We start from the raw sequence: 14,009 nt of genomic DNA, 5'->3' as shown, positions 1-14,009 counted from the left end.
CACGTGCTCTTTTGATGGGAAGCCTGGTAGACAAGCAGAGAGAGCAAATGCTGACATACTTATCGCTGGTACTGAATGCGTTCAATGGGTGTTATTAATATTTTAAGTGGAACTCTGTGTGCCAAACAACCCGACAGAAAGGGGCTTACACGCCAAAAGATAACGAAGTAGGCTGTCTAGACCTAAAAGAGTTTTATCTTAAACAACATACCGTTTTATCTCCAGACATCTGTGGCAAGGCCCTAATTATCAGTGAGAGGTTTGTCCCAGTGTCTAACCAATCTGGCCCAAATACTGGAGAACCCAAACATGTGGATGGTGGCTTGGACCACAGGAATACATCCTTCACTTGTTCCAGGTAATGGGCCACGCACAGACTCTGCGTTTTCATCCAAGGGGGATCCAGGCATTCCTGAAGCAATCTGGTCCATTTGGCACATGGCCATCAGACAGCTCTAACCTCTTAGAGGGTTATTTTTTTTTCTGGCCCTTTTGGTGCTTAGGATTGAACCCATGGCTTTGTGCAAGCTAGACAAGTGCTCTACCACTATACCATACCTTCACATCCTATACTTTCTGATTGTCTAGACTCACAAGCACAGAACAGCCATTCCCTGCCACAGTACAGCTTACGAAAGGCACCAAAACAATGTTTGTGCCCAGGATGCTGGAGACTACACAGACAGCAGGGGTGAGCCCAGACTGAGCTGAGAGATTTCTCTATCAGCTGCTGTAGGAAGCGTCAAGATTTCGGCCACCTGGCCAGCAGCTAGAGACGAAGCCATCACAATTGAGCTGTGTGACAAGGAAATCTCACTCCATTGATCTGCTCTGGCTTGATGGTATTGATGATGCAGGTCCTTTCTGGAGAAAATGGGCTGGGTTGGGGGTGGGGACTGAGGCTTGTCTAATAGTCTTAATTCTGCACCTAATCAGATAAGGCGAAGGTTAAGACGTCATTAATGACAAATGACAATTTTCCCTGGGACTGGATTAATGAGTGCTACGGTCCCTGGGGAAATGTTAAAGTATCTGAAGAAAAGAAAATTATAGAGCTGACTGGCTTCTTTTTTTTTTTTTTTAAGTCTTATTTTCATTCAAAGAACACCTCAGGTTAAAAATAGAATGCAGAAGAAAGAAAGTCATTTATAAAAACCAGGAGAAATGTTGGGTTTTCTGCCTCTTTTATTAGTCAGTCACCTCTGGCTTTAAGGCTGTTATCTCAATTCCCCAAGCAGGAACTTCTTGGAAGGTACCTGGAACTCTGCCCTCAGAGGGGGCTTTTCAAATCAGAACATGCCCTGTAGGCATGGGCCATGCTAGCGAGCAGAGCCTTGGGTCAGGGGCAATGGCCTGAGACTCTGCATTTTGTGTTGGTGTGTATTATACAGACGTGTAAGTCTATGCAGGTACCTGTGTATGCAGGTTCATGTGCCTGTGCATATGGTGGTCAGAGGCTGTCCTCAGGGCACTATCTCCCTTACTACTTGAGACAGGGTCTCTCACCAAAACCTGGGGTTTGCTAGCTGCCCAGCACGCCCTGGGGATCCATCTATCTCCACCTCCTCAGTGATGCATTTTAGTCACATACCAACATCCAGATTCTTCATGCGGGTTCCACAGACCAAATTATGTCCAAGCAGTTGGCCAGTGAGGCCATCCCCCCCACTGACTCTCCATTTTTTTTTTAATGTAGTTCCATGGTGATGGCCAGGCTGACCTAAAGGGCAGCTGCAGGGTGGGGATCACTGTGTCCCAAAGGACGGGACAAGGCCTCATCTTTTAAATGAGTCTAGTCAGTCTCCAACCTAACCAGGAGGAAGCCCCATCAAATGGGCAATAATCTAGGCTTTGGCCATTATTTCTCCCTGATTATTTTTCTACTTGTGATGTTGTCATGTTCTGATGCTCTTATGTGCATCTTATGTGTGAATGGACACACTCCTCCATGCTGTAATGCCACTATAATGCCACACATCCACTGCCTACTGCTGAACATAAATGCCTCAGAGCAACAGTGAGTACTAGATACCCCTGACAGCAGCTGAAGGTCAAGAATTCAGATGTGGCACGGCTCAGCACTGGGGTTCTGGCATGGGGTCTCCTGGGCCAATGTGCTCAGAGATGGCAGCTGCAGTTGACTGAGGCCGATGGCCAGCTGCCGATCTTAACACCCCCTTCCTCCCAAGGCTTCTCTCTGAGGGCTGCTCGGAAGTGAAAGTCTTGTTAGTAGGCTTCCTCAAGAATGAAAGAAAAAGGGGCGGGAGGGTGGCTCAGTGGTTAAGAGCACTTGTTCTTCAAGAGATCCCAGGTTCAGGTCCCAGCAGCCACACGGCGCCTCAATGTCTGTAACTCCAGTTCCGGGAGACCTAAGACCTTCCCCTGCTTCCCCAGGCACACACACAGTGCACACACATACATGCAGACAAACGGACACATAAAATAAGTGAGAGAGAGAAAGATGACAGAGAAGGGGGAGACAGAAGCTATGCTTTAATGGCTCTCCCTTGGAACTCACCCTCAGTCCGCTTAACTGAATGGAAGACACTAAGTCCTTCCTATAACCAATAGGTTATATTTATTACAAGAAAAACTATCTGAGATATTTTTAATGATCGTCCTCAATACATTACACTCTACAAAAATGTTGGTAGTAGCATTGTAGATTCCCTGTGCTTCTCTAGAACACAGCTATTCCTTCATCAAGAGAGAGAATTAACCTGGGAGGACAACTAATTTGCCTGTAACCAGGAGGAAGTGGTGGAAGTGATACATGGCCATGGGTGCGCATGTGCGTGTATATGTAATGTGTATGTGTGTAGGTATGTATGGGCGGAGAGGAATTTGATGTGCAGCATGACTGGAAGCCAGAGGTGGATGTCCAGGATCTGCATCTATCACCTCCATCTTATTTTTTGGACAATGTCTCCAATGAACCTAGCCTTGCTCATCAGTGAGGCCCTGGGATGCACCCGTCTTGGCCCCGGCAGTTCTGCTTTTATACACTCGTACTGCTGTGCCTGCATTTAACATGGGTGCCTGGGCACCGAGCACGTGGCCTGCTGAGCCATCCCTTTGACTCCTGATGGTCTACTTTCAAGACAGGCCATAAGGTAGCGGTCCTCTGCCCCTGAGCTCAGACACCGGCACTAAAAAGCCCACCGCCTTGATGGTGCTTCGCAGAGAAAGTGTTCTCTTAAGAGGCCAGGTGAGGCCCCAACAGGTAGCCATCATCAGTTGCCAGGCATGTGAATAAAGACATCTCCCTTGATTCCTGCTCCCCAGCTGTAGAATCTGCCAGTGAAAACCAGAGAAGACTCCAGAGGGCCATACTCCTGTTCCAGGCTCACAGAATCCAAGGACAGAATGAATGCTTGCTTTCAGCAACTCAGGTGCAAAGCTAATTTGTTACACAGCAGTTAATGACTGGAACACATTCCCCATTGTCTATTCATGCCCTTGACTGCCTTGACCCCAACACACATTTTAAATTGTTAGATAATGAGTCGTCAGGACATTCTGCAGTACCTTACTCAATGTATCAAAGCCAATGAATAGCACAGGGCTTTGCATGTGATAACTACTTAACACGTTCACTGAATGAATAATGAATGCATCAGATGTGGTGGGATTTTGGCTGCATAGGTTTTCTTTGGCTACAGCTCTTGAGGTCTACTAGTTTGAAGCTCTGCAGTAGAGTTAACTACTGACCACTAGTAGCACCCATCTCCACACCCTCTGAAGAGCTGCTTTATTTCACCCTGACCCTCTTCAGGCCTTCTAAACTCACAAGGAAAACATTTATCAGGGACTCTGCTGCTGCAACAGAAGCACTTGCATAGCATTAGCATAAACAAATAGTCACAGTGATTATAAAAGTGGCTGTGACCTCCATCCAGAGACACTCGGGATTAATGCTGACTCTAGGTTGTTACAACATGGGCCTCTTGAGTGGACTTGACCTTCGCAAATCTAAACACACAGTCAGGAACATGTTTGCAAATCTTAACTTACATTCAGACAAATGGAATACATTAAATCTCTAGGCATTAAATACTTAAGAGATTATGTGTCCATTCATCACTGGCTTATCTTTGTGTTTCAGTACAGTGCATACATCAAATATGTCTGAGATTTGGAGAGACGGTCCTGGAGTTGGTCTGGATAAAAATTTTTCATCAGTGAACTTTCAAAACACCTTGCTCTTTATCAGTGAGCTTTCAAAATGCTTTTCAATTTGTTTAGTGACTTGTTATTTTGGGGGTTTTGATAATATTCCAGGTAGTATTCATACCATTTACTGTATAACCAGTTCCTCCTTTGAAGGTAAATAAATAATCCAGTTCCTACGTAACTGCCCCCCCTCGAAGTCTGACATCTGTCCTTCAGCTGAAGACAATTATCTAAAAAGGGCTCGCTTTCTCATTATCCCATTATCTCATGATTACGTTGAACTCCCTGAAAGTTTATAAATGCTAATTAAAGCTTAAAAGGAAAAACAAAGTGTCAATCAAGACTGATCTACAGTTGTCTATCATCAGAAGCAGGGCGGAACTCATATGCCCTGGTGCGAAGTGTGGAGGAGCCACTCCCCAATGAGTAGCTAACAGAGGCAACAAGTATGTTCCCCTCCCAGCCTAAACACAGGCGATGGCCATTAGCAATGGTCAGCTTGACAGGATCAGCAATTGCCTTGGACACAAACCTCTGGGCATACATAGCACTGAGGCAGTTTCTGGTTTCCACTGGGGTGGAAAGACCCAGCATAAATGTGGACAACCCAGTTGCATGGGCCAGACTCCTCAACAAATGAGCAAAGAGGCAGTGAGCTGAACATCCATGCCTCCTTTATTCCTGACTGTGGATGCCATGCTCCTGCTGCCATGACTTCTCCTCCATGGTCCACTATGCCCTTGAACTGAGGGCCAACACACACCTTTCCTTCCTGAAGCTGTATCTGGCAGGCACTTTCTTGCAACAAGAAGAAAAGTGGCTAACGCAACAACTGCTGGGGAAATCAAAGCTCGGATAGTTCTGACCCCTTTGGCCCACTGATTTCTTAGGTCAACTATTAGGGTAATTCCAATTGTGGTTTAAAAAAGACAAATCAGAATTACTATCAAGTTAGCAAGGAGATTGCATTAAAAACAACTTGGTGGCACCATGGATTAAGCAACCTTCAAACCACAAATGAACAGGACCTCAGGTCACCAGTGGTGACAGGGCAGAGGAAGTAGACAGCCCCTCTGTGCCACTCACTCTGCAAAGCTTAAGAGGCATAGCAATACCGGCTTGGCCAGAATCACAGGACTCAGAACCCCGTGGGCAAAACTGATTCCAAACCCATGCTTTGCACCTCCACCCCGGTGCCTCCTGGCCGCCCCATTGCAGGCATTGAGATGTGTGTCCTGCTGAGCTTGGGCCCTGTGCCAAGCTTGACAGGAAAGTCAACAATGGAGCCCAGAGTGCCTGCACTGACACTGAGCTTAGAACACTCTCTCCCTGCATCAGACCTGAGCAGTACCGAAGCTCACCAGTACCTCACCGAGCTAAGGCAATCACTGTTTGTATCATCTCATTGCTGTGACAAACAACCAAGCAAAAGTAACTTGAGTGAGGAGGGGCTTCTTCTGGCTCACAGTTCTAGGTGATTGTCCATGGTGGTGGGGAAGTCATGGCATCAGAATCATTGCATCTACGGTCAGGAAGTAGAGAGAGGTGGTTGTGCATGCGCAGCTTGCTTTTCCTTTTTCATTCAGTCCAAGACTCTAGGGAACCCCTCACAGCGGTGTGAGGCTTATCTCCTAGGCTCTGTCTAGTTGACAGCTACTACTAACCATCATACCCAGGAAGAGTACCACCACCGGGGGTACACAGCCAACAGCAAGCCCGTCTCCAGGGACAGTTTCAAAAGCAGCACTTGCCTCTCCTCGGAACAGCCAGCTATTGGAAGAGCAGCTAGGCAAATACCTACTTGCAAGGCTATGGACATAGCTGAGTAGAGTGTTGGCCCAGACTGTGAATGTACTAAGGGAGTTTCTCTCTACAGCATTGACAAGCAAAACACAGCTTTAGGTAGCAACAGAACTTTTATGACTTTTATGGTAAAAGGAAAAGAAAAAGAAAAAGACAAGACAGCATAAAATACCCTACTGATAGGTTATACCATCAAATTGAAGGGAAATTAATTTAAAAACACACACAAAACAAACAAAAAACCAGATTAAAGAGCCGGACACTGGAGTGCACACCTTTAGCCCCAGTTCTCAGGAGGCAGAGACAGGTAAATCTCTGAGTTCCAGGCCAGCCTGGTCTACAGAGTAAGTCCAAGACAGCCAAGGGCGCTGTTACACAGGGAAACCCTATCTTGAAAAACAAAAGCAAACAAACAAATAAAAAAGGATTAAAGGGAAAAGGCCATTGTAAGAGTTGAAGAAACTGAGAGGCTCTCAAGATGGCTCAGCAGATAAAGGAGCTTGCCAACAAGCCCAGAGACCTGAGTTCCTGCCCTAGTGCCCAAAAGGGTAGAAGTGACTTCAAGCTGCCGTCTGACCCCATGTATACAGTCTGGTATGAGTACACACACACATAGACAAACACACACACTCACATGGACACTCATACGGATACAGACATAGATAAAATTAAAAATTAAATAAATAAAAAGTTGAAAATCACGATAATAATGCCAGTGTAGGCACTAAGATCAACCCATTCCTTTGTCTTCGGTCCTTTCTTGTTAAATATGATATTAAGGAGCACAGGGGCCACACACAGTCACTAGACTCTAGCAACACCTCCAGGCTTACACTTAAGACAAACTCAGTGAGCCACATGATTACCCCATCTCCCTAGGTCCAATATGAATCCACTTAAACAACAACACACACATACAAAATGTTTGCGGTGAGTTCCTTAGTTGAAAAAAAAAAAAAGAAAATAAATACAATTCAGAACTTAGATTTTCAGGGCCTATTTATTGGTCCAGATACAGATGCAGAAAAGTAAAATTAAGAAAAAGAAATGGAAAAGTAAATGTATTCAAAAGGAAGCCAAGTAAATAATATTTATAAAGAATCCTTAAATAATACTTTCCCAAATATTTACATAAGGCACAATAAAATGTAATTTGTGATTCATTCATTCATTCATTCATTCATTCATTCACAATTTGCAACCACTGAGGCAGGAGATAGGATGAAATGTGTAGCCAGCCAATAGGAAGGAACTGTTCATGACAGGAGGGGATGATGCTGTCATCCCCACCACTGGCCAATCTGAGTACAGGATGGACACACCCTTGAGGGAATCCCCAGACCATAGCATGGCCTCCTGTGAAGGAGGGGAAGTGACTCAAGACAACAGAAATGGAAATAGAACCCAATCAGGGAAAGCTGGGCTTCTATCCAGTAGACCAGCGAGCGGCTGCCCTGGCCCCTGGATGGGACACATTCTTTATCAAAGTAGGACTCAGCCATGTGCAAGGAGCTATGCAAGCAGAATCCCAGAGATTTGGCACTCACACTTGTAATCCCAGCACTCACAAGTTATATTGCCCCCTCTCTCTCCCCCAAAAAAGAGGAATAGAAACCCAAAGACTGCCCCCAAGGTCTGCTTCCTCCTCCCTGTGATGCAATGTGGACCGCAGGACTAGCGAAAGGGCTGAGGTACCACTCGTTACAGAGTAAAGATCCCAGCCCCAGGGACAGGTTTCACCCATGCAGCTAACACAGAGGGAAGCTGAGGCTCTTGGTTTCCTCTCAGCTCAATCTGCATCTGCACCAAGGCTGGGGCACACGAGGGAAGGGGGCATGTGGTGGGGGAGGGGGGGCACTTGCAACCAGCAGAACTGAGATTGAAAGCTCAGGGCTAGGAAGAGTTAAAGCAAGGCAGGGCAGGCCACAGCCAGGGAGCTCTGCCTAGTTTATTTTGGCCATGTAAATTAGAGAAAGTCTGAGTCACAGCCTAATAAGCTAGCAGTTCCCCAGCCTATAGGAAAGGGGTTCTCAACCTGTGGTTAGAGACCCCTTTGGGGGCTGCATATCAGATATCCTGTATATCAGATAGTCACATTATGATCTACAACAGTAGCGAAATTATAGTTAAGAAGTAACGACAAAATAAGGTTTTTTGTTTCTTTGTTTTGGCTGGGTCAACACAGCACGAAGAACTGTAGAGCCCGTCTGGTCTGGTCTGGGTCCTTCCAGTCGTCAGTTCCATCTGCCTGCAGAAAGCTGAATCCTGAGCTCTCTCCCTCGGTCTCTCATGCCTCCCTGGACATCAGTTGGGAGCTGCCTGCCTGCAGCATGTTTACCTAGAGAAGCACATGCACACACATACCATCAGTGCCTGAAAAGAGGCGCTTCAGAACACAGGGTGGCCTCTATACCTGTCCTGCAGCAGTGGCTGGGCAGGGCTCAGATAACGGCGACAAGGTCCCTAGTTTCCAAAAAGGAAAACAAGCTTGACACTGTTTCCTGCTGCTCCTACCATACTTAAATACTGATTAAATCTTCCAAAGGGACTGGCCAGCCACTTCTCATCTCCACAGGCTGGAGTACAGTTCTAAAGCTCATTACACAACGACTCTTCCCAAGGTGGCAAGAGACACTAATTATTCTATTTAACTGATGACCCCGCTCCCACTTACAACCGCTTACCAAGTTTCTAAAGTTGATCAGTTTGCAGGCAGCTTCTGTCTTTCTGCGGGTTGCAGAGTTTGCCAAAACCCAGTGGGCAATTTAAGCTGGACCTCAGGCTCCCAGAACCCTCAGCCTGCTCCATCTCTGCTGCCTTCAGTCCTGAGGTGGCTCAGGTCATGTTCACACCAGTGATTGCAGTATCTGGCTCTAACAGTCTGGTTGCTCAGCGTGAGCACTGCCCTGGTCCAGCTCTGCTTACTCTATGTGTGCTTTAAATTTGCAGACATTCCAGTCTGTTCATCCTGGAATACCAAAATTCTTTTACATCTAAGGTCTGCTGGCTTGAACCACCTGATACAGTGGTCTCTCTAGTACTCAAAACAACAACAACAAAACAACAAAAAAACCACCAACAACAACCAAAAAACAAGCCTGAGGTGGTGGCACATGCCTCTACTCCCAGCAGTTTGGGGTGAGGAAGGCTGAGAGAGGAGGATGGCATATTTGAGTCCATCACTGTAAGACTACATACTAAAACTTCAGCTCCAAATATTAAAATAAGCCAAACCCCATGACTCAAGTTGGTAGCTCAAGAGTCAAAAGTCCCAGCAGAGTCCCCAGGCTACAATCATTTCTCCTTTCTAGACAGAAAGGCCTACCTAAGCCGTGCCTACCGAGCCGCACGACACACTGAGTGAACAGATCTCATCAGCCTGTGTTCGCAAGCAAAGCTTTTTCACATTTCTCCACCACCACCACCCTTGAAGGGCCACTGGCTGTTCTCTGCCCAGGAGCTGGAAGCTGCCTGGGCTCAGACACGCGTGCCTCTTTCTGCTGCTCTGCAGCCAGTTGAAAGAGATTAAAGAAAACAAACAAAAATTGCCATTCAACAAGGGCCAAACTCCAGAGGCTGCCAAGGGCTCCCTCCCTCCTAACTTGACAAGGCGGCTCCTTCATGGCCTAACAAAGAAGGCTGTGACAAGTTTAGACACAAATACAAGTTGGCGATGTCTCTTTTTCAGAGTCCTGAATTCCCCGTGGGGCTGGGTGCGAATAAATGAACAGATGACTGATGCAAGGGGCCAGCGCTCTCGAGGCAGCATCCCCCGGCTCCTTAGCAGCAAGCTCCGCTCTGCCTTCTCCAATTGCTACCCCGAGTTTCATCAGCGTAAGGAATGACTTGCACACACTGCCACCCCTTCCTTAACGCTTCAGGTAGGGAAGCTCCAAAATAAACACGCGGCATGATGCTCTCCCATGTTTATTTTCCCGTGGTCCAGTGCTCTTACTACCTAGTACAGTCTTCCTTCCTACACGAGGCTTTGCTTCACCTCTTCCTTCCCTCCTGCTGACACCCTTCCCGCGTTTCGCTTAGTCTTCAGGCTTGTCCACCCCTTGCACTGTTTCTTTTAAGGCAAATCCTCACTCTGGTCTGTCTCTGCCATGTGACATTGCAGAGAGCAGAGAAAATAATGACGAATGCTGTCAGGAGATACGGACTAGGATCAGGTGTGGGATATGGAAAAGACAAGACAGGGTGGCCCTCCTGTTTGCAAGCCAAAGCCTAATGTCGAGACTGGGAATTGTAGCCACAAGACAGACATGGCTCCAGTCATCTCTGGGTCCAGCGCTTAATCACGATGCCCATACGTGCTGACGGTGGGTGCTCGTCATGTGTCTACGGAAAGGATTGCAAGGTCATTCCATTGTTTGAGCGTGCTTGGTCATCAGGTGAAGAGCCAGCGCAGGATGGATCAAAGCCAACGGCTGTGTTGTTAAGCGTCTTTTCCTTCACCCTGAGGTCCAGCTCTGCTTACGGCAACCCAGCTGAAAGGTGTGGATGTTATCGTGGTGGTTTGTCCCACTGATCATGGTCTCTTCTAGTTGGACAGGGGTAGGTAGTGTTCACCTTCTGTTTAAGGGACTGGCTGTCCAGGTAGAAGTTGCACAGCACAATCACATGCCCAGGACCGTCATAAGCATCTCAGTGAAGGCATTATCCAGAAAGCAAAATGACTCATTTAAACACCTGAGACCTAAGCCCTGGGATAAAATTAAGACAGCCCAGCCTTCTCCACGGCTGCTCTGCAGATGCACACAATAAGGGCCTCTGTGGTCGGCTCTGCTACAGTCCTCAAATGCTCGAGTGGTGCTCACAGTCATAGCCCCTCAGCCAGGGGACTGCTCTCCCACAAGACCACAGCTGGGTTGAGGGCAGGGTCCCTGTATCATCTTAGGTCCTCTGCTTCCAACCCACTTCTTGTACAGAGCACCCATGTTCTACTGAGATCTGCAAAGGCACTCGTGTGTCCCCTCTCTCACCTCAGCTGTGCTCTGTGATGGCTGGGGTCTCAGATCAGTTCTAGACCCTTTGCTTTTTGTAAGAGAACCGCATGTCCAGATTACCATAGGGCTGATACTTTTCACTAGGCCAGCACACAGAACTCTACTGGGAATCAGTTAATCTCTGGCTGGGGAGACTTGGCCAAAGGCGAAAGGCACCTGATTTATAACTATATTAGTTACTTTTTTCATCATGTGATAAAGACCTGACAAAAGCAACCTAATTTTTTAAAATTTATTTACTTTTCATGCTGGGTGTTCTGCCTGCATGTCTGTGCAAGGCTGTCAGGTCCCCTAGAGTTGGTGCTGCAGACAGCTGTGAGCTGCCATGTGGGTGCTGGGAATCGAACCCAGGTCCTTCGGAAGAGTAGCTGGCACTCTTAACCACTGAGCTCTCTCTCCAGTGCCCAAAAGTAACTTAAGGAAGAGTTTATTTCTACTCATAGTTTGAGGGCGTTGTCCATCAGAGACATTGTATCCATAGTGATAAGTGGTGATATTAAGCTTGCTTTTTCTTTTCTTCTCGGTCTAGGACCCTTGCCTATAGGATGGTGCTGTCCTGGGTGGGTCTTCCCGTCTCAAGGAACCCAATTTAGAAACCCCCTAACACACATGCTCAAAGGTGTGTCTCCCAGGTGATTCTAGATTTCCGTCAAGTTGACAATCAATGGTCTCCATCAAAATAACTTTGCCAATTTCCATATTTTCCATCATGGTAGATAGCCAACTATCAAAAGGAAATCACTGATTGGGAAGTTGGGAAAAGACGGCTAACTTTTAGCATGCAGACGGTAGCACAACCTAGTCAACTACCTGGGTAGTGATGTGGTTTCATGAAATAGCTTATCATGTGTCTGTAATGTCTGATAACTGACCTCGAAAATCCCTGACATTTTAGCAGCGAGTCTGACTTCACATTCGGATGTGAAGTCAAGGCTGCTATACAGACCAGTCCAGGTATTTGAGTTGGGGGCCTTGACCTTGCTGGTAGCAGAAAAGAAGACACAGATAACAGGGAGGTGCTGGCAGCCAGGCTTCCGGAAGAGAGGCCATCTTTAGAGGACAGAATCCAGAGCACAGTCTCAGTATGTGGCATCTGCCAGGGCCCTGTTCCTGTGACCAAGGAATGCTATAGACTGACTCTCTGCCTATAGTGAGGGTTTATAAGTCCCTGACTTTGGTTGGACTTAGCTGGCTTTCAGGCCCACACCACTAACATGTGGACAACTTACTTTTGCCTTCCTCTCTCAAGGCTGGCCAATGACATGCCCCTCTTGAAGCCTTCTCTGCCTTGTTCAGCCTGGTCACTTGCTTATTTTTTCCTCTTAAGATTGGGTCTTAGCTTGCTTCAAACTTCCAAAGCAGCCAGGATGACCCTGAACTTCTGTCTTCCTCCCTCTACCTCCCTCACACAGAGTATAGTTGTGGGCTACCACATGTGGTCTTTGTGGCATTAGGAATCAAACCCAGGGTTTGGGGGCACATTAAACAAGTACTCTGTCAAATGAGTCACAGACCCAACCCTAGTCATTTTTCTTTCTGTGGGACTTCCTAATCTCATGCCTCTGATATGAAGAAATTAACAATGCAACTCTGTGTTTTCTTCCTATGTGTTACAATTGGTTTCATGGCTACAGCTGGATGAGTTCTCACCATACAGCTCTGAGTTCATTAAATCATGATCACTTGCAAAGCAGTGGGATTCAATAAAATAATCCTGGTCTTCCCATACCCCAAAGGCTAAGTAAAAGCACACCTTCAGGGTTAAAGTTAGTGTGTAGTATGGGGGCACTTACTCGGTCCCTGAGGTAGTGGGTGGCCTTTGCTCATTCACTCAGCCACACAGGAAAGGGGACCCTGTCCAGGGCCAGGATGGCACTAGCTGCCAAGTCTGGACCTCACCCCTAACCTAACCTACTGTCCCTGGAGTGTGCATTTTCAGATGCAGATGAGCATCATCAGAGGTAAGCAGGAAGGAGCAGGGAAATGCTTCATCCACCATCAGTGGGTTTCAGAAGTCTTGGGGCAGTGGTTTAACATCAGAGAGAGACCCCAGAAGTTAAGGAACCAGGTCCTCTAGTGAGATCGTACCCAGACGGCGGTGTTACACACCTGTGGAAGGAAGGAACCGCCTTTGGTGGAAGAACCTTACTGCTCAGATCATCATCTCATCCAGGGTGACACGCACATTATTCTCATGCAAATTACATGAAAGTGGTTTTCCGCCTTCACGGGCCCACCACTAATTTTCCACACCCAAAGCCTGCAGGATGAAGAGCACAGCATAGTGCCCTCCAAACAGACCACTCAGCTGTACTGAGCTGGAAACAGAAACCCGGTTTTTATTAATTGCTGTGGAACTTGTGTGACTCTTTTCCTTCTGCTTGTCCTAGCTGATGGCTGATGCAACACCCACAAAGGCCATATTTATAAAGCACGGCGTGACTGGCCTCGGTGTTCACTCTGAGCATTCCCACCAAAAGCATCACTTGAGAATTCTTCCAAAACCACTTTCTAGAGAATGAACAGTGGCAGAATCTCATGACACGATAAAAGGAATAGGAGAGGAGAGGTTAACACTAGAGAGCCTGTGTTACCAGAGCATGGCTTGTCCTTGTCTTAAGAGCACCCACCAAGGCCAGAGGATGGTCCGAGCTTGGTCCAGTTGCGGACAGTGGTTCAAGTGTAGAGATCTGCATTCTGAACAAAGTTAACATGACCAACCTTAACTGGTTTGGCTGGGTATTGCCAGTCAATATTGGGTATTGTCAAACTCATAGAAGATTCTATATTCAAAGGGAGAGTAAGATGAGCAAGGTGAGATAACCCACAGTCCCTCTGGGCAAACATGACACAACCAGAGAAAGGTATGTTGAGCTCGACAGCATTAGCCCACTTCCTACACCTTGCCCATCCCCCTAGGGCTAAGAGCAGCCTTGGTTAAGTGGCCACAGCCTCGGGGCTTCTTTTTTTTTTTTTTTCCCAAAGTTTTAACATCATTGCTGTAATTTGCTGTGTCCATCC

The 14,009-nt window shown here is 47.0% G+C and overlaps 1 protein-coding gene and 1 long non-coding RNA gene across 4 annotated transcripts in view; both read right to left on the bottom strand.

Annotated features, from left to right (window-relative positions):
* Positions 1-14,009, bottom strand: part of Agpat4 (1-acylglycerol-3-phosphate O-acyltransferase 4) — a 97,096-nt gene that overhangs the window by 37,628 nt on the left and 45,459 nt on the right. The gene's annotated exons all lie outside the window — the stretch shown is intronic.
* LOC132649576 (uncharacterized) lies at positions 6,958-10,788 on the bottom strand. Its single transcript, XR_009588086.1, has 2 exons — positions 8,661-10,788; positions 6,958-8,314 (listed from the first exon to the last, which is right to left on the bottom strand). It is a non-coding gene; the product is annotated as an uncharacterized LOC132649576 (long non-coding RNA).

The sequence above is a fragment of the Meriones unguiculatus genome, chromosome 20 (assembly GCF_030254825.1).
Source record: "Meriones unguiculatus strain TT.TT164.6M chromosome 20, Bangor_MerUng_6.1, whole genome shotgun sequence".
Taxonomy (NCBI): domain Eukaryota; kingdom Metazoa; phylum Chordata; class Mammalia; order Rodentia; family Muridae; genus Meriones; species Meriones unguiculatus.
The sequence above is the reverse complement of the archived record's forward strand: the minus strand, read 5'-3'. Positions and strand labels throughout refer to the sequence as shown.